The sequence below is a fragment of the Lissotriton helveticus genome, chromosome 1_1 (assembly GCF_964261635.1).
Source record: "Lissotriton helveticus chromosome 1_1, aLisHel1.1, whole genome shotgun sequence".
NCBI classification, from domain to species: Eukaryota; Metazoa; Chordata; class Amphibia; order Caudata; family Salamandridae; genus Lissotriton; species Lissotriton helveticus.
Genome location: NC_136057.1, coordinates 2023881581 through 2023903317, shown reverse-complemented (window position 1 = coordinate 2023903317; position 21737 = coordinate 2023881581).

Below are 21737 nucleotides of genomic sequence, written 5' to 3'. Positions count from 1 at the left end.
TGCCAAACTTTACAGAGAAGACCGGAGACGCCATTGTCGGTCTTCATAGGGTCCCACTTAGACTGAGCAGGACCATATAGCCTGCAGTCCAACATTTAGAGGAAGGTAGTATCCCTCTTCTCCTTCGTGTAGAACACATTTATATCTTAGTTTGTAGGTCCTGACGAATTGCTCTCAAAGCATGAAACATGTTCATGTCGACCTTTAGGTAAGACAGACACTACTGGATCTTTGCACCAGCGTGTGCTGTCGCCTCACTGTTTTTATTAAGGTAGTGTACCACACCAATAAATATTGCCGTGGATTCACTAACCTCTTTTAATTCTTCACCACTTCAGGTCTACACTTTTCCTGAAACCCCCATACCCACTTGCACCAACTGGCAGGAACAAAAGATCTCCGATAAAGAGCCCCTTTATGGGTGCCCGTCAGACATTGCAGCGCCAGTCTGACGAGGAGCAAAACCCATATGATGAAGCATGACACCTAGCTTGCTAGGTGTGTGAGGGTTTCAGTTCCGAAAGGGGAATTCCCCCTCCTTTCTTTTTTTTCGCTTGGTTACGCCGTTCTATTGGCTCCTCCAGGGGAACAGTGTATTTATCTTTGTTTGTTAGTAAATTGCTAAACCCATGTGAGCAAACTAAATATCCAAAATGTTTGAAGCACAGAAAGCTGTTTCTTTCATTTAGAAATGACAAGCCTAAATGTCATACACATGCCCAAGTGACAATACTGAAATGCAATTTCAAACTCCCCCATGCACAGGGGCGCTCAGGACTATAAATAGGTCAATGCAACATCTGGTCCTTATACTGCCAAGAAAAACCATTGATGGGACAAGCGACCAAGTCATAATGCTGAAGGCAACAAAGATCTAGGTTTAGATACCAGTACTGGGACAACAAGCAGAGTCACCTGCGCATTGCGCCGGATCATTGTAGCCTCACACAAGGAGAACCATCAGACTAAGCTATTATATTCACCCTCTGGCCATTCATCTTACATGCTTACCACTTATAAGCTGGGCATGGCTGAAATACAGCATTTGCACACAGCCATTGCCATTGCACTTTAGCCTTATATAGGCATATGTACTGAAAAAGAGTTTCATTAGAATGCAAAAATAAAATAAAGTCATATATGAAATGCTATGGAAAATTTATATTAAACTGACATGACATTTAAAATGTGCAAAATGCAGTATGCAGCTACACTTATTAGTATTAGGCCTCCAACTGCCCAAACAGCTTTATTTTATGAGTGGCTGAACCAAATATGCTAAGACGTGCATACAATGCCTTACCTTGACATGCTTTTAATTAAAGCTTCACATAACACTGCAGAATGTTTCTGAATAAAAATAATGTTTCGAAAATGTTTGCTAGAAAACTTTGTCTTCGAATAAAATAGTTCATACAAAGTACAATGCATGAATAGAAATGTTGACCCCTTTAACATATTTCCCTAATTTCTTAAGGAAAAGAAGTGGTGCTGAATAATATTTTGTTGCTGTTAGCGTTTCTATTTCACAACATGAGCACATGACCCAGCACCTATGAGACCTCCAACGTCTCCCCCTCGAGAAGAGAATAACCTTCAAGCTACTCACCCACGCCTACAAATCCCTCCACAACATCGGATCCAAATACCTCAACAAAAGAATCTCCTTCCACACACCCAAAAGGAACCTCCGCTCCGACGACCTCACCCTGGCTGAGACCCCGTGCATCTGCAGAACCAGAGCAGGTGGAAGAGCCTTCTCATACGTTGCAGCAAAGACCTGGAACGAGCTCCCAGTTAACATCAGATGCTCCCCCACTCTGCACACCATCAGGAACAGCCTCAAGACCTGACTCTTCGACTGATCCAGAGCTGCACCCCCACCTCTAGCGCCTTGAGACCCTTACAGGTGAGTAGCATGCTTACAAAAACCCTGATTGATTGATTGATTGATTGATTGACATAGCACATGTTAGCTAATATACACTTTGCTTTATTAGAAGGTCAGCAATGTAGTCATGCTCATCGGAAATGAAGTCCAAAATTGAAATGCCTCACATGTAGACACTATTTTAATAATGTTTCAAACTGCATGATGATATTATTTAGCTTACTGTGAGATCATGAAAAAGGAAGAGGAGAGTCTGTTCTCAAAGAGTACTGAAAGCTGATTGCACGAGATAAGAAGATACAAAGTGCACTGCAACATTTCCTTTGACTGCTTATATTAGTGTGTGTTCCTAGTGTAGGTTAATACATTTTTGCAAACCCTTACTACATACGCTTTCCCATTTTCCCTTACACTGAATGCTAACAGCTTAATGATGAAGGCTATGTGCAGATTTGACAACCTGTTTCTGATCGCACTTTGGTACTGCTATTCCATGATTATTTTGTTGTATCACTTGAGACTTCACTAAGTTTCATGATCCTGTCTTCATGGGAAGTTCTGCAGATACTGATTGATTGAATTAGAGCTTCATGCTCTATTTCATTCTTTTCTCTCGAATTGTAACTCTTTATGGATTCCCACTAACAGCATTTTTGCCCATTCTTAGAATAGGGAATCTCTGCTTTATAGAATGTGCTTGATACATTGTTGATTATGATCATTTCAGTTTTTTTCTGATATAATTGAACTAACTGAATAAAGGGAATTTACTAAACTCTTAACAATAAAAAGCCCTTAAAACGTGTACTTAACTCGCATTATTGACTGAGCTTAGAAGGGCTATTACGATTTTCATTTATGTGATGCATAGTACCTAATCTTCTCATATACGAAGGCAAAGGTTTGTTGAGGGGAGAAGTGTACAAATCCCACTGAGTGAGATCAACCTTACTTGAGTTGGATGGAGATGATAAGCCATTTTATTTAAATGTATTACCAGTACGGTGAACCTCCGTAATGAAATTACTGTCAGTGCTTCATTGCCTGGCAAATTATGGATTGCAAGCAGCAGTGGTACTTTCAATGTTTGTAAAAGGGCACACAATCTATGTCAGTTTTTACTTTCACTTACTTTTTTTGAAATTCTAAAATGTAGTCAATTCATTCAGAGTCTTTCTGTCTTATCGTATTTTTACACTGCATTGATTTAGTCAGAGGCTACACTTGAATCCAGTGTTATTTCCCAATGAATTTCAATACACTCATCTCATCTTCTTGGTAAATTGCAAAAACCAGAGGTAAAGTATAGATACAGCATTATTATGGGATCCTGTTCAATCAGAGTATTTCACAGTTCAACATGCATGTGTATGAACTCATACCAGATTGTTCTCGAAATGATGTAGAAAAAATAGAACTTGACACATGGTTCTGTGCATGAGAGATGCAATAGGGAGATGTATGTTTTTGGATGCTGGTGGCAGAAAGACAGAGGTCAGACAAGTGACGCAATCCTACACTAAGAACGATATGATATGTCATGGTACATATTCATAAATGTTATAACTGCAATATAAGGCACCATGTACGTATCCACACAATAGTGTCAAGGCACAGCAAAACCACATCATAACCATACATTCTACCCCCTGAACAACATAGAAAATGTATGCACATATCAGTGGCATAGGGAATCATGGACCCCAGTGACGGTAAGGAGCATGAGTCCACCACCCAAAAAAGCAGCCACCAAGCAAGCGAGGCAAGTGAACTAAGCCCTCGCTAGAACAGCTACCTTGTCTCTCCCATCCACACAGCTATCCATTCATTCTTTTACCATTTCAACCTTCTGATGATATCCACTATTTCACCTTTACAGTCTGTCTGTCAATCATTAATTCTTTTATCCGTCATTCAAGATTTCCCCATCCCATCTATTCATCCACCGATCCAATATACCATTCATCCACTTTGCCATCCATCCACTCTACAATCTTTCCATCCACTCTGCCATCCTATCATGCGGTTCAAATACATTATCAGTAAGACTGTATGTTCTGGATGACATAAATGTCAAAACTGTGCTAGACTGAGCCCACGTACACCATCAGGATATGTTGACCTTAGTTCTGGCTAGCTCACAGGGCACCACCTCTCCCCCTACCCTGGTAAAGTAACAAGTGGTATGTGCAACCTGAGAACATGACAACCCTGACTACCCCAGAAATTAGACACAAGAAATACTCAAATTGGCATTTCAAACATTTATTGAAGCAATAATTTTCTTGTGTAAAATACGTGTGGTGCAATGATTGCTAGAAGGAAACAAAACAGAGTAATCAGCATCACAAGAATGGCAAAGGAAATGAACGGTTCAACCATTAGGCTGTTACATGGATTTTAAGCTGCATATAATTTCAGTTATGCTCCTACCTAGTGCCCCCTAACTTAGTGTGCCTTGGGTGGACGCATTAGCCAGAATCCCTTAGTGGAATCCACCTCTCAAGTTACCTGTGAGTATGTTTCTTCTGGGAGCCCGTCTTGGTGTAGAGCAGGGCACCATCCCTCCCAGAAGGTAAACAGGATTTAGCTGGGCTTTAATTTCATCATGGGGCAACCTCAACAGTGTCAGTGAAATGCCCCTCTCTTTCAACAAAGGAGTTATGCCATTCACACAATAAACTTCAAACAGGTTGCCATGCCAAAGCCCCTTGCCAGGCCGCCATTATTGATTCTATTTTTGCAGAGCTGTTGCGAGTTGACAACAAACATCAACATTTTGACCATTGAACTTAGTCCTCTTACAGAATGTTCAAGGGTCTCTTAATATGCCTACGAAGAAATTAAAATGCCAGCAAAGCCATTTCAGGGAATATCATCCCATGCAGGCATGCAAGCAAATGTGTCTCAAATGTCAACGTTCAAGAACAATGTCAACTTTAAATGTGAGCATGTAAAATGGTGGCGTTCTAGCCCGGGCCTAAGTGACCACAGAACAATCCATCTATTCAGCCATCTGTTCTGCAATCCATCTATCTAGGCACTCTGCCATCAATCCCTACAATCTGTCTTCATCCATCCATCCATCCAAGCATTCTGCCATCCGTGCATCCACTCTGCCATTCATCTATGCATCCACCTTGCATTCTATCAACTCATCCACTCTGCCAGTCCTCAATCCATCTATCAATCAACTCTGCCATCCATCCACTCTGCTATCCATCCATCCATCTGCCTACTCTCCAATCCCTCCTTCCATCCATTAATCCTCTCTGCCATCCATACATCCACTCTGCCATCCATCGATTCATCCTGCTATCCATCTATTCACTCTAATATCCACCCATACACTCGTCAATCTATCCTTCCTTGATGTTGTTTATGTAATAAACTTCACCCATGTTATCATGTTGAAGCCCCAATCAGGTCGCTATTATTAATTCTATCTTTGCAGAGCTGTCGCTGAGCGGACAACCACAAACATCAACATTTAAGCATTGAACTTAATCCTTGTACAGATTGTTTAAGGCTCTGATAATATGCTCATGAAGAAATATATATAAAGTAAAGCCATCTCAGGGAATATTATCCCATAAAGGCATGCAACTAAATGTGTTTCAAATTAACGTTCAAGACGATGTCAACATTAAACATGAGCATGTAAAATGGTGGTTTTCTAGCGTGGGCCCTAATTGACCACATAATACCCAATGCTTGAATGTACAGCAACAAAAAAACTTCCTAAAATGTACTAAAATATAATATAGGCAATGTACTCTTAGATAATAAAAGCATAAAGAAGGCCAAAATGACATTAAAAGTCAATTTAAGAGGCACCACATTTTAAAGACATCTTCCCTGCTGGGAACTGCCAGTATTGTTGAAATGCTCCAAGAAGCAGGTGAAACATTGCTTTTCCCAGCTGCAGCAGACAGTGTTTCCACTGGCACTCTGCTCACAAGTTCCAACAAACAAACATATTCAAATTCACCCCTGTCAGCAGCTGCTGAAGGTGTGACTGCCAGCAATGCTTTCGCAGAGGACAAGCCAGGATCCAGAACTCTATGAGCTGAAGCATGGTAGCAGGGCACCTAAAATAATTTTATTAGCAATGGCAATCGCAATCTTTGCAAGTTCATTTTTAAAGGTCTACCAGCATTTCTATGTCCCTAAATTGGCCCGGTTGCTTTTCTCGGCTCACATATCCAGGGCAAACTCGAACGTGCCCAGCTGACAGCAGATTACGAGCTGCAAGCAATATAGCCAGACAGGCCAAAAGGACAGGAACTACGTTTAATGCAGTTCCTGAAGCAAGGGTGCGCCAAAAGACTGTATCATTCTGTCACTACACAGTAGCACATTTGGTAGTGCCATCCACATTTGGCCGTGCTATTGAACATCCATTGTGGAGCAAGTAAAGTAAAATTAATATTCCTACAATGATGAACAGGACAAGTGGTAAGCCTCCTAAAACACTTCCAAGCACGGAGTTTATGAAAGATTAAATAACTGAGAAGACAGTCTGGAAAATACTACCCAACCCAGAGCGAATTGTTTTAAGAAAGTGCGCTACACCCGCTGTGTTCAAGGCATTAAAAATGTGGTACACTAGCTCACCAAAATGGTGTGTCTGAGATTAGTGTGTAGAGATGACTGAATCTCAGAAGAAGACCTTGCAACTTGAAGATCAATTATCTCCGGTGCAGATTTTAAGGCAACTTCCTTGTGAAAAAATAAGGCTTTCAGTCTGCTCATAGCATCAAAGTTCTCATTTGACATTGTAATCAAAGGCCAAAGAGTTGCACCCCTAACCATACGGGCAGGTGGAAAAAGCACTTGTTTGCAACAGGTCATGACCGCAGAAACCGTCACCAGATAAGGTATTCCCGGTTTCATCCCACAGTATCCTTGATCATTCAACAACAAATAGCTTCCCTTCAAAAGCAATCTGAATGTAGGATGGGGAACCTTTTTAAGATAACAGAAGTTTGTCTTGGGTGCATTACATATGCCTAGAGGTCTGACTTCCCTGCAAACTAGAGAATGTCCTAAAGTGTTCTTACAGTCAGTTGCAGTAAATAAAAACTCAGTTGCACCAATTCTACAACAAAAAGTTAAAGGTAGGATCCGTGCTTCCTGTACAAACCCCTTCCAAAGCACTTCATACCTGTCTACTGATAGTGTTGCAAGCAGTATTTGAAGTGAAAAGTTGAAATTGTCAAAAAGATAAAATTCTGTATTATCCAATTTGCTGCGGTTACCTCTGCCACAGTACATGGTAATGCCTCTAACCTTTCTATGTGTAACATAGTCTATGTTGTGTCTTTTCTGGCAAAGATTATCTTTATTTTGTTAAAATTTTATGGCAAAATCAAAATTGTGATATTTAAATGCTTCCAAGGAATGCGATCTTTGTGAAAAGTCTATATAATCCTGCTTAGTAGCATGATAGACCTAAGCTCTGATATCCCATGTTGCAAAAGGGACATATCACTCTATATGATGTCAATAGCAGATGACACCATACTATGCAGAGAATATATCTGAGTGGATAATGTTGTCATACCATTGTCAACCACTGCCCACTGCTAGAGCCTTTTACAAATTTGCTCTGTCATGTATGCTCTCAGCAGCTTCCTGCTGGGACATTTTCCACACTTTATTCCAGATTGCATACAGAAAGTGCTTTTGATGTGACTTTTTAGTACCCAACAAGACATCCTGTAAATCTGCATTATCAGAAAGGAGAGACAAGTGTTTTGTCATCTCATTCAATGTTGATTGTTTTAGCCAATTTAGGCACAACTTTCCAGTGTTGTATGTTGTTACCATTCCTGAGTGTTGTGTCTGCTCTTAACATGGATCCGACCTGTGAATCCTGAACCCTATTGTGATGTTAAGAAAATGTGTCTGACATCCATTAGGGTCCAATGGCTACACTATCCATCCCTCTATACTGGAACATGAAGAATTGTATGTACCATTTGTAGGCATGTCGCCATATGTTTCCTCCATATGGTATGTGAATTGCTGCCAATTCTCAAAATGTGTAAAGGTGGGAATGTTTGGTGTGTTCATATCCTTTATATTGGCCAGGTTGAGACAGGACGTTTTCTGCACATTTTTATTCAGGAAAATAAGTTGTTGTGGTATAAAACATGCTGTAAATAAAACCTCACTGGCCTGAACTGATTTCAAATGAATAGTGTATTTCCAAAAGCCATACCCTTGTATTGACAGCTGGGAAATGTAAGAGGCTGGATAAATCAGCTTTGTATCAGTTAGTATATTTTTCTTCACCACAGTAGGTAAAGGTTTGTTGTAATAACACCATTTGTCTGCTGGTTTCAGACCAGAAAAATATTTAAACTTCTGTGCAAATGTCTTTGAGCTACCCAGGGTTGATGTAGTGCAATGTTCCCATTTTGTATAATTAAATACTGCATGTGGAGTACCTGCTGTATGTAAATAATGGTGACCATAATAGTGAAAAAACATTTCTTCATAATTAGATGTACCCTTATACACGCTTTCACTTTCAAATACAGTATAATGCTTTAGGTCACCAAGCATTTGATTTACTGTGCGAATATCCCATTCATCAGGGATACTGCCAGGAGTAATGACATGATTTAAGGAAACATGGAAAAAGATAAGGAACCTAAAAAGTTTCTGTCTGTCCAAATATATCATAGGGTACCTTATCCCAAACAATTCCTTCAGGAACTGGTCCCCCTGAAATGTCCACAAGGGACAGGTCTCTTCGTAATTTGTGTGATGAAGAATGAGGTATCAATACCTTGTTTACCAGTTCAACAGCAGAGCATTCTGGGAGATAGTGTCTATTCAGAAGCAAGAAAAAGTCTGACACAAAACCAATCCAAAAGGAAGAAGAGAAGTAACAAAATTGTAATCCAAATGTATATCCAGGGTGAGATAAAGCATGCCTTTTTTGAGCCAAATGATAAATTTATGTATTCCTCACTGTGGAGGTGGGTCTGTCGAATCAGAAGAAAAGTTATCCATGTCGATAAAGCAGCCTGAGGCTTTTTTTGCGAATGTAAGAGGCTTCTTGAGCTGCGTAGGACTGGTTAATACCTCAAATGGTGGAATGTTATAAACAACTCATTGTTTGCTTTTTGTGTTGAAATTTGTGTAGTGATACGTGATGATTGTATGGTGTTTGCAGATGTAACTGGAAGTAGTAAAACTTCAGTGTTAGCTGTCCCCAGCCAGGGAGAGGAAACGTCATTGTTGGTTAAACCTTGTAGGGGGGTTTTCTGTATGGTAGTGAGAGAAGGCAGATAACTACCCACGAGCCTTCGTGGCCTACAGTGTAGCACTGGACACATGATGTGGTTTAATGAGATCAATAAACACTGATCTCTTGTGTTTGCTACCAACAAGAAATAAAAATACAGCTCTGATACTTTCAACAGCAAGGACAGGCATAGGCCAGAACTCGTGGTGGTTTCTTCACTTCACCAGTGGCAGAACATTTCTGTTAGACATTGCTTTGAGTGTCTTGGAAGTCGTTTATTATCCTGTAAAACATCAAGACATGTTGGTGGCTCAGTGTGTGAGTAACATGAGCCTGTGACAAACCAGCTTTAGTTTTTGCCCCTTGTCCCCAAAGCATCTTATGATTGCCTGTGTACCCATTTGAGCCTCTGAATCAATTCCAACTCCAGTAGTGCAAGTACTCATTGCAGACTGGACACAATGATGTGAATCACACACAACTAGTGTGGGAAATTTAGGATCTGTTTTTTCAAGTGCCAGATTTAGAGCTTTCAGTTCAGCCACCCGTGCAGTACAATCATCTAGTGACTGCTTGAATGTTTTATGAGGATGGAAATCTCCACTCCTCATTTTACCCTTAACATCTGCCCAAGCATCTGAGTATTAATGTTTTGTCCCTACTGCAGGTTGGGTAGAACCATTAGTATAGATTATAACATCATACTGATCTATATGAAGAATTTCACTTGCCAGAGAATATTCATGTTCATACTGTAGGTATGCTTGTATTTGTAGTGTAGAGTCAAAGACATTACCTACATCTGTTGCTGTGAGTGAATTGGAATGTTATTTCCATCTTGGATGTAAAGCTTTTGCATTGGGAAGGCAGGCCTGTGTGACAGCCTCCAAGTCTGCAATTGGGGTCACAACAATAATTTGTTTTCCCTGATCCTATCATCTTTCTTCCCTACAGCTGTCTGTACTGCGATCAGTATTTTTCTGTCTGTGCAAAATGCATTTCTGCATTTGTGTATAAATGTGATGTATATGGAATTGGTATAGTGCCTCCTTCATTGAATGTGATATAAGTGTATCCTGATGTTCCCTCAATTATGATGATCATCAAATTGTGGTGTTGACACGTGTGTAAGTGTTTTGAAGCTAACATATTAGCTTGCACTGAAAGTAAAATCTGTGTGTTTTCAGATTTTCATTGTGTCGTTGAAAAGTCTGGAGGTATTGAATCAGAAAATGGCTTCAGCATTGTGCATAGTCTGACATGAAGTTTTTTCAGTGTGCTTGGAGGTTGTAATAGTGTACACTTCTCTAAGAAATGTGTTGCAAGATTTTTACCTTCACTCGACTACTCATATCCAAAGAAGAAGTCACTAAGATAGGCAATTTTAGATTTCTTGAAATTGAATTTGTAGCTCATATGAGCAATTCCTAAAATTAAACGAACAGCCCTGGGATTTTGATATACCCTTCTGGCAATTATGAGAATTGTTTTTGAGAGAGTAAAGCGGAAAATGCAGTCAAATACTTGCTCTCAGACACTATGTTTCGGCTGAAAAACCCATTTGAGATGTTTAAAGTGGTTTTATATTTTTGCACACTATACTGTTCACTAGTACTCTGACATGCGCATTTTGTACCTCAATTGTCTATAATCTAAGACTAAGGCTTCGATTACGATGCTGCTCGGAAGGGCCCTGAATCAGATTCTTGTTTACCGAATCTGATTCAGAACCCTTGTTTACGACTGAATCATACACAGTTCCCAGAGATTGAGTATGATGCCCGTAAACTGTTAGGGCTGCCAAATAAGTTGCAAAAGGCATTCAAACAGCTCTAAGAACGTGGTTTCTGAGCGAGAGATTACTTTGACCGATTTGGACAGCTGTTCCGAATCGGTTCCTCCAGAACAAATTGGCTGCAGGAATCTGTCTTTGGGGGCCCGTAGCAGGCCCCCCTACACCCCGGGGCCTTCCAAATCGGGCTCTTGGGGGTGCCCAAGGGACCTACCTTTCCAACCATGCACAATGAGGCAGGCACCAAGGGGTGCCTGTCACAGGGTGCACAATTTCCCACAAAAATTCCTTTTTTCAATGGGAGGCTGCGTAATCATTCGGAACACAGGTTCCCATTGAAGTCAATGGGAGTCCGACTGAATCATAACTGGAAGCATCCAAATTGCTAGGTCAGGCCCCTCCGATTTGACCCATTTGGAAAGCATTCTGGGGTCGATTTGGTAGGAAAGCTTTCCGGACGAGATCGTAATAGGCCCCTAAGTGATATGAATGATTTGATTTCCTTACTGAAAACAAAGGGTTATTCATTGGTGAGTGAAACCCTCTTACATCCTGATATTCAAGTTGTGTGCGAAATCTCTAATTTGTTTTTTGGTCTCATGTTTGATGCAATATTTTGGTTGCGGGCTTGACCTCATAGGTATAATGTGGTAAGGGAAACCTTCATCTCAACCCACATGCTTGTGGTAAAATGCTGGGGCTTGTGCTAAGGTCCACTTAGCATATTTTTGTGTTTCTGATTCTGTAACAATATCTGAAAAAGCTGGCAATATTAATGTTTCTCCTAGCGGGCATTCCCTAACAAACTCAGGTGACCAATCTTTTTCAGCCAAATAAAAGTCATAGCCAAATGACAAATTCTCCCTAAAGAGAATGATGATAATACGTGGTATATCCCCCTCGATCTGGAATTGTAATTCAGACAATTTCCACCTGGATGTACACACACAATGCTAGGATTCCAGCTAACTATCTTAACTTATGCTGCGCTGTCCAGCAGAGTCGGAGCCCACTCCTCATTCAGAAGCAGAATCCCCAATATTCGTGGCATGTTTAAATTTAATTCCAGCTACCTTGTTCTTTTTAAACAGAATCTCGGACTGTGTATATATTTCTTCATTTTTTATTATGAAGCCAGAAGTGTTTTGTCCTTCTTCATTTTAACTTACTCCTCTGATTTGTGCTCTGATTATCCACCTCTATTCGAACATTTTTTAAAGGAATCCTGCAAGGAATGAGAAAGACTTGTGTCAGTATCCTGATAAATAGCATGCTGTTTAATTGTAATACTGTTGTGAAAATAATAGCACTTTTCAGAGGACTTCTGTTGAGGAGATCCACCCGTTGTTTTAGTGTTTTCTTTATTTTTCTTTATATCCCACTGTTTTTTAGAGTACTCTGGTTCTTGACAGAATTACCCTTAAGTTGTGGTTTATTAGGTCTAACACTCAAGCTATCTCAACCTATTGGAGCATAGGTTTCTGCAATAATTTTTGGTAGTTTGCGCTCCTGATTTGCCAGAGCAACCTGCGTGAACTGCTGGCGTACTGGCAATGCTGCTGCTCCCCTTTTATGTTACTCAGTATGTTTGAGGATACTGTAGCAAAATTGGCCATTAGTTTCATCCACAAATACAGGGCAGGGGCTAGGCATATTCTCTTTGAATCTGTTTAAGCCCCTCTGGCAAAACAGCTAATGATGGTGTATCATGCGTCAAAAATAGACCGCAGTAAACACTGTGCCCCAAGTGGTACAGTCTTCCACTAGGGGAACCAGGCCTAATGGCAGGCATATTGTGAATATTCTATGTTTTTTCCAGGTCTCGTATGGGAAAACACTGCTTCAAGCTGATTCATCTTTTGTGCAATCCAGAACAGAATATCATCCCGACTGATGGGAATCTTACCCATTATAACATTAAAGGGCACTGGACTGCTTCCAGGCATCACCAATTATGGTTGTGCAGCTTGACCAGCCCTTTGTGGGATGGCTGTTATCGTTCGCATAATGAATTCTACTAGATGCATGTATAGTGTAACTAGATCTTTGTATAGTATACCAAGCTCTTGAGCTATAAAGTTTGCTTCATCCGGCTAAGGTGTATAATCGGCTAAGATTGGTCATGTTGCTCGCTCATTGCTGATGGGACACACTCTGATATTTTCTATTGCATGTGGGAGGTGCCTAGGAGCCAATTCATGTGTTCCTGATAAGTCAATGGGATTTCTAAATCCACATATGCTCTATTAGCTTGATACTGCTATGGGAGTGTGTGCGAAAAATCCCCATGTTAGCGTTTGCTGCCAGAAATATAACCCATGAATAGAATCCCTCTGTTCTGTACACTTCATGGGCCTCTACCACAAACATAAAGTCCCACCCATCAGGATGAGCCTGTGTTTCAACACCATTTGTGTTAGTCCATGTCTGCAATTTAATGGCAGAGCAACTTATCCTGGATTAGTCATTGGAATATTTGGAATTCCAAGTGGATTCCTCTATGGGGCAATCTTTGTAGGGGCTCAAGATAGAACAACCTACAGCCAGAAATAGGGCTTCCCTGCTCAGCTGAGGTGAATTATTCTCTAACAACACAGACGTCTCCGTTAATTAATGAGCAGAGTCTTTGGGCACACAAAAGAAAACCACTTGGGAGACCAATAAAAGTACCTAAGCTAGAACCATGGTGGTGCCATGTCATATGGTTCATACTTTCCCAGTAAGACTGTACATTTTGAACAAAATAAACAGCAGAACTGTGCAAAATTGGCCTCACACACATCATCAGGACATGTTGGCCAAAGTCCTTGCTAGCTCACAGTGCAATACCTGTACCCTTAAACTTTTAAGGTAACTGGTGGTATGTGCAGCCTCAGAATATGACAACCCGGAATCCCCAAGGAAATCATGGAAAAAGATCTAGCCCTTTTGCTTAGTAACTCATGCATGCCCACAGGGAGACAGACGAAAAATTTAAATTGACATTTCAGATATTTATTAAAGCAATAAGATTCTTTCTTAAAATGCTATTGCTGCAATGATTAATAGAAAGAAACAAAACAGAGTATTCAGCATCACAAGAATGGTAAAGAAAATGTACAATTCAACCATTGTGCTGTTGCATGGATTATATGCTTGCTTATAATTATAATTATGCCCCTACCTAGCACTCCCTATCTGAGTTTGCCTAGTGTGGGTGAATCTACCAGAATCCCTTTGGGTGATCCAACTCCCCTGCCATTATATTTCATCTGGGAACCCATCTTGGTGAAGAGCAAGGCACTATCCCTCTCAGGAGGTAAACATGATTTGGTTGCGCTGGAATTCTGGCATGGGGCTACCTAAACAGTGTCAACGAAATACTCCACTGTCTAAACGAAGGGGTAATGCCATTTCTATAATAAACTTCACCCATGTTACCATTCTGAAGCCCCAGTCAGGCCACCATTATTGATTCTATCATTTCAGAGCTGTCGCTGAGCAGACAACAAACATCACGTTTTGTGCAGTAAACTCAGTCCTCATGCAGACTATTCAAGGATCTGATAATATACCTCCAAATAAATGTAAATGCAAGTAAATCCATTTTAGTGAATATTATCCCATACTAGCACACATGCAAATGTATGTCAAGTGTAAACATTCAAGAAGGATGTCAACTTTAAACTTGAGCATGGAAAATGGGGGTGTTCTAGCCCAGGGCCTAAGTGACCACATAATAATCCATCCATTCTTCCATCCGTCCATCCATCCTGCAATCCATCCATCTAGACACTGTGCCATCCATTCATCCATCCACCCATCCATCCCCTCTGCCATTCATCCACCCAGCTAAACATCCACTCTGCCATCCATCCACTCTACCCCCATCCACTCACCCATCCATCCATTCATCCATCTGCCATCTATTATCCATCCATCCATCCATCCACCCATCCATCTATCCACCCACTATGGCATCCACCCACCCATTCTGCCATACTTTCATTCACTCTACGATCCATCAATCCACTCTGCCATTTATCCATCCATTCTGCAATCCATCCACTCTACCACCCATCCACTCTGCCATGAATCCATTCTTCTACTCTGCCATCCATTATCCATCCATTTATCCATCTACCCATCCATCTATCCACACACTCTTCTATTCACCCATCCTCTCTGCCATCCTTCCATCCACTCATTGACTCTGCCATCCATCAATCCACTCTGCCATGTATCGATCCATTCTGCTATCAAATCCATTTCCTCTTCTCTCACCCATGCATCCATCCAGTCCTTTACACTGCAATCTTTTCACTTGTCATCCACCTATCCATCCATCCCTTTACTCTACCATTCTTTCACCTGTTCATCACTTATCCATTCACTCATCCATCCATCATTTTATACTGTCATCCTTTCATTTGTCCACCCACCTACCAATCACTCACTTATCCATGCACCTATCCCTTTACTTTTTCATCCTTCTGCCTGTCAATCCACCTATCATCCACTCATCCTTTCACTCACTCTTTCACATTCTCATTCATCCATGCATTCACCCATACATCCTTTTTTTCACCCTTCCTTCCAGTATTCCTTCTTTCATTCGCTGTTCTATTTACCCAGTGTCATTTTCCCTGCTCCTGTTTGCTCTTCTGTTGATCCTGTATTCTATCGTTAAATATGAACTTATGTCTGCTGGGTTCCAGTTAGAAGAGAGCTGAAAAAGAAAACTACCCCGCTGTAGACGCTAAAGTGGGGTTCACAATGCCCCTGCCGTTACCTCCCTAGAAACGTGTTAAAATAAATTTAACCGGGATGCTGTGGACCAGTCACACACCAGTGCTAATGCATCTGCTTGACTAAGTATAGTTTTGTCCCTGTTTCCATATACCTTTTCACCCCCCAAATCCCTGCATCCTGTCTGAATGTCTCAACCACCTCCTCTCTGGTTTTTACTACATATATTGCTTTCTGCCATCATTTACTCTTCCCCAGTTCCTTTCTATATCTCCACTTGTCATGTCTTTTTCCTTTCTTCCTCGATGATTTCCATTATCCATAGTCTCTCTTGTTAGCCTTCTTTCCATTTTCTCCTTTCTTGTCTCTCGCCTCTGCCTCTGTATATATTCATTTTCGCATATTAATTGTTATTTTTCCGTTATGTTCACATCCACTCTCTATTTTCCCATGTCCATCACTCAATTCGCTCCTGGTGTTTATGTTGTGCACTGCATTTAGCGGGTACCCTAAGTTTTACTTATGCATCACTCAAATACATGTTATTCCTCCTCCCTTCTTCCTTTCTCTTCACTCTCTCCTACTCTGCGTAATCACCCCATTTCTCCCTAGCACATCTATATCCGTCTGCTTATAGTTACCTCCCTCCATTCACTCTGCCTACTTTCCCTCTGTATCTCTGGACTTTGTGTTTCTCTTTTCAGTTATTCTGTATGTCTAGATCCTTTGGCGCATTAATCCATGATGTCCTCCTTTCCCTTTCTTTGAATATTGCTATTTCCCAAAGTTCATCCTCACTACTCTTTCCTCTGTCTTTCTGTTCTTCGTCACCTCATATCCTCCTTTCTAAATTTATTTTCTGTTATTTTTCTCCAATCATACCTCTGCCTTTCCATCTTATATTTTCCACACCAAGCAGACTTTCTCTCCACTTTTCATCTCTCCCGGTTACCTTTCCATTTCCCTTTATATTGCTACAACCTCCTCTCTTTTACTTGCTGTGTCTCAGTTAGCTTTTTCCTGTATCTTTTTATTTTTTTATTTATTTGAAAGGTTTCATATAGCACTGGCGAGACCCGGAGGTATTAGAGCGCTTTTCATAAACAGAAGCACTTAAGAAAAGAAGTAGTTCAGGGTAAACAAAAAAAAGGCGATTACAACTCACAATAAGTTAAAAGGGGGCAAAAATAAATAAGGCAATTTTTCCGGATAACAAAACATGCAGGTACATCTCAACGTTAAGAAAAAGTGGGTGCAAACGTTGTGGGTGGTTAGCGGGGAAAAGAAAACATATAAATAATATACTAGGGGTAACAATTTAGGGCAGAGAAGAGAGGAAGATATGAAGGGAGGGAGATTGAAGTGAGGGTTAGGAAAAGAAAACCAATGCAGGGGAAACAGAAAGCAAGGTCGAAGGAGAAAATTAAGAACCCCAGTATTTATTGAGAAGGTGATATTTAGGGTCTTTCTTTAAAGGTGAGTTAAAAGGGATTACAACGCAGGTCCTTCGGGAGCAGATCGTTTTTTTGGAGAGAAGAGAAGTATTTCAGTTGTTTTAGGGTTCAGTTTAAGGTGGTTGGAGTAGAACCAGGATCGGATCTTACTCAGGGTATTGTTAGAAGTAGATTATAGTGGGATTTAACCTTATAGTAGAGTTGGGTGTCATCAGCATAGAGGTGATAGTTGATTCCAGCTTGTTTCAGAATGAAGATGAGGGATTCCATGATGATGTTAAAGAGAAAGGGGGAGAGAATAGAGCCCTGGGGGACGTCCAGGGAGACAGGTGCAGGATTAGAGAGGCAGGCAGTGATTTTGATTTGTTGTGTTCTATGTTGGAGGTAAGAAGATATCCATTTGAGGACCACACCATTAAGGCCAAAGCGAGCTTTAAGTGAATTAGGTGTTCGAGCAGTAGCGGACCCCCTCCCCCCAGCGCCTTGAGACCCTCCGGGTGAGTAGTGTGCTATATAAATGCTTGATTGATTGCAATGGTTTCACTGTGAGATAATGAACATAGTGACCGAGACCTATTATCAGAAACAGCAGTGAGGTGGGTAAAAATGAAGAAAGGGGAGAGAAATGAGGATGCAGGGGGAAAAAGAGATTGTAGATCGAGTGAAGAGGGAATTAAATGGGATGGAGAAAAACAGGGTATGAAAAGAGAAAGGAACTGAGAAATACACGGTAGAAAAGAGATCGCAAGAGTATCAATAGATAATGAGGTTAATGGGTAGATTCCGGGGAGTGGAGGGGTGGCAAGATGCAGGGTATTTAGAATAGAGGAGGGAGGAGGGTGGAGAGAAACAATGAAAAATAGGGGAATATAGGGATACAGGCTAGAATAGAGTGTATAAAGAGGTCACTCACACTGCCATCTGCACTAAGCTTTCCTTTCTTTCTGTTATGCCACACTTCCTAGCTTCCTATCTCCTGCAGGGAAACCGTTGCTGAGATGCTCATCCTTTCAGGGTGATATCACTTGCGAGATCCCTTCAGCCGGACAGCAACACCTTTTACCGAAATTCCTGGGCCCGTCTCCTCAGATTGTGGGATCAAATCAACAAGTAGACTGCTCAGCCTTTTGTGAATGGATCTGACTGCTCTCCCACCAGAGCAGTCATCAGACTGTACCCAGGAAGCAATCCTGTCTCCACAGATGTTGGGCTATATTGCAATGTATTGCACTTAGATTGACTTGCGACACTGAGAGGAAAGGGAAGTAGGGGAAAGAAAGAAAGAAAGAAAGAAAGAAAGAAAGAAAGAAAGAAAGAAAGAAAGAAAGAAAGAAAGAAAGAATGAAAGAAAGAGAGATCTTGGATTGGGGTGACAGATGGGAACATTAAAGAGGCGAATTACACAGTCAAAGAGAAACAAAGACAGAAAGAGATACAGGGTTAAGAGGAACAGCTCTAAAACAGAGAAAAGGAGAAATACAAAGAGGTGAAGAGACAGAGGGGAGCAGGGATGGGAGAGGGACAGGAAGGTTGAGCGAGATGACCAGACTGAGAGACATATAGGAGTAGATAGAAGGTGTAGTAAAAATTATACAATATAGACAGGTAGGAAGAGATGTATAAATATATCAATACATACAGATAGACTGACAGATGCATATTTAGATACAGAACTGTAGGTATATATACATCAGAGAAATAATGGTAGATAGGTTTGCATAGATAAGAGTTGTCCAGACAGATAGATGGATATAGATAGCTAGGCATAGATAAATAGAGATAGCTAGAAAGTTAGGCAGGTTGAATAGATGGTATTAATACAATAGCTAGTCTTTGAAAAGCTTCACTGCATAACTGTGCTGCATCGCTGTGCGGATCCTTATTCATGGGGCTTATAGGGTGTTTACAATATGGGTGCTTCTATGGCATCCTAGGGTCTCTCTTGCTCTCTGTGACTTTCCAGCCTGTAGCCCCCGTCTTTACAACCTAATAAGAGAAAACACCGAGCAGCCAGACCCCGGGCAGGCACATGCAGAAAAATAAATGTGGGCCGTCTATCAAGTAAAGGCAAGCTTGGCATCCCAACCACTCTGGGCCCTGGCATCACTGCACCGGCTGCACCACTGATAGCAAACACCCCTAGAAGAGATGCAGCATGACAGACACGCACCCTCCCTTTCAAGCATTCCGTCAGGTTAGCGTGCTACCCATGCACAAATGTAATGTGCGCTCCATCAATTTATACTGACAATACTTAAGCCATAAGAGGCTCTTGCTATGAAAAACTATTGATGTATATGTCAATTTTAAGTGCTGGGGGCAGATTTACAAGCCCCATGCTTCACTTTTACACTGTCATTGCATCACTTTTATGACACGACGGCGGCTTAAGAATTCAGCAGATTTACAACGTGACGCATCTAGGGAGATACGTCACGTTGTAAAGCCCTGCGTGACATTATACCTGCATCAGGTATAAAGTGTGCAGGGTAGGCGTTCCAATGCAGGAATGCCTTGTAAAAGTGATGCAGTGAAATCTATAAGATTTCACTGCGTGACTTTTAGGACGGCACTGCGTCAAAACCTTACGCCTCTTGAAGCAGGTGCAAGGGAGTGACGCAGTGTATTGGATATAGGTCACAACACACATTACTGGAGTTGCGTCGTGCTTGTGACACAACTCCAGCAATTCGTGACTTTTCCTCCAACAGATGCGTCAGAATTTCTGGTGCATCTGTCAATTCTTGCGCCATAGTGAGCCGTATTGTAAATATGGTGCATCTATGGTAGCGCAAGGGTTTTTCACTCAGGCGTAGGGAAACTAACGCATCTAAATAGATGCGTCACTTTCTTGTAAATCTGCCCCTGGGTTTTTAATTACGTATAGCTTCAATAGAGACAGACATCATTGCAAAACTAATGTTTGACTGCAGATTTTAACAGAAACACACAAAATATTAATAACATAACCTGCAAAACACTTCATTGTATGCGTGTCTATGTGTCTGCATCTGCATGGGTTGTCTGTCTATGCATGTATGACCGTCTCATCTAACTGCATTCATCTGTCTGATTACATTCACCAACACGCAAGAAGCAGGCCCACTCACATGCAGCAAATCACTCATATCCCTCCAACCATTCAGCCACACTTTCACTGACTCACACGTTCACATAATCTGATACAAACATGCACACAAACAATACCAAATCATTTACAAAGAACTTTATCCATAAAACGTTAGGTTCATTGGCTTTGCCATTGCTTGTCTGTCTTGCAAGCTGTGTTTTTCTTTCTGGCCTCTGTGGAAAAAAACTAAGATGAATGTGGGTGCAGTTATGCGTGAACTGTTTCTAAGCACTTAAATAATTATTGTTGTTATTGCTCAACTGGATGGCACTTTACTTGATAAGCCTCTATCGTATGAAAGGCTGAGGCAGGCGCATTATGATTCAAACGTGTGATCTCCAGGTATCTGGGGGATTAGTAGATTGTTGCTTTAACTTGCATTTTGTCAGACCCTGTTATTGTTAATATGCTTCAAACCTAGATTGTGATGTATAAAACATCACGTTAAAGTGAATAATCGCTCTAAAGTAAAACAAGTTCAATTAATATCCTCTATTTACTTGTCACCCATGTTGTTAAGATATTTTATAGAATTATGGATAACTGTGTGTACAATACAAACTGTCTATTCGGAAAAGCTGTATTTTGTGTCACTAGCAAAGTACTCATTCACCCATTCTATCTACTTCTAAATAATTTTAAAAAATGTTCACAGGTTCCAAATCCTAATTGTTTTTCACACACGCATTCTGCTTCACGTTAATGAGGTGTGCATAGAACACGATGCTCCTTATATAAATACTGCATCATTAAGAAGACATCAAAGTCACTTGCGGCTGATTTTGTTATCAGAATACAATTTTCAAGTAAAGAGCTCTTGATCTGCAAGTATATGAACCTACAAAATCCCTCATGGTACAACACATGACTTCAAAATGGAACTGACATTTAAATTGTCAAAACATGCAATGTTAACATTTAAATGGGCAAAGGCGCTGGCTCTGTAATGCTTCTGACAGCCACGTCATGCACTGTTAACAAAAAAAGGAAATATCAATTAAATTGATTGGAGTGACACAACAATCGAACATGAGACTTTATTGAAGAGGCAAATGTTCATGAAGATGTGCAGAAAAACATTTTGTTCAATCTAGTTCAGAAAAAATTATGATAAGAAACGTATGGTGCCCAGAGCTAATCATGCTTTCATCATGCATATCTTTCTTTCCAACAAATTCTCTTCTCAAAGCGCTTTCCACTGTGGTGTAATATAACTCTAAGTAGCTTACTTCAAATTCTATTGGCATACGTCTTAACAACCACTTTTTTCCCACTGCATGTAAATTGTACACTCCACCTCTTGTGTGTCTCTGTTGTGTCCTAGCAGACAATCTAAGGGTTAAAATGTAATGCTACACTAAACACCCACCCACCACTGATGTCACAAAATCACGTGACACAGTTAATAAATAGAGCCGAGCACTCGTGCCCGTGGCTCACTAACCCAGCTAAGCTCCGTGTCTGTGTCGCAGTCATTTGCC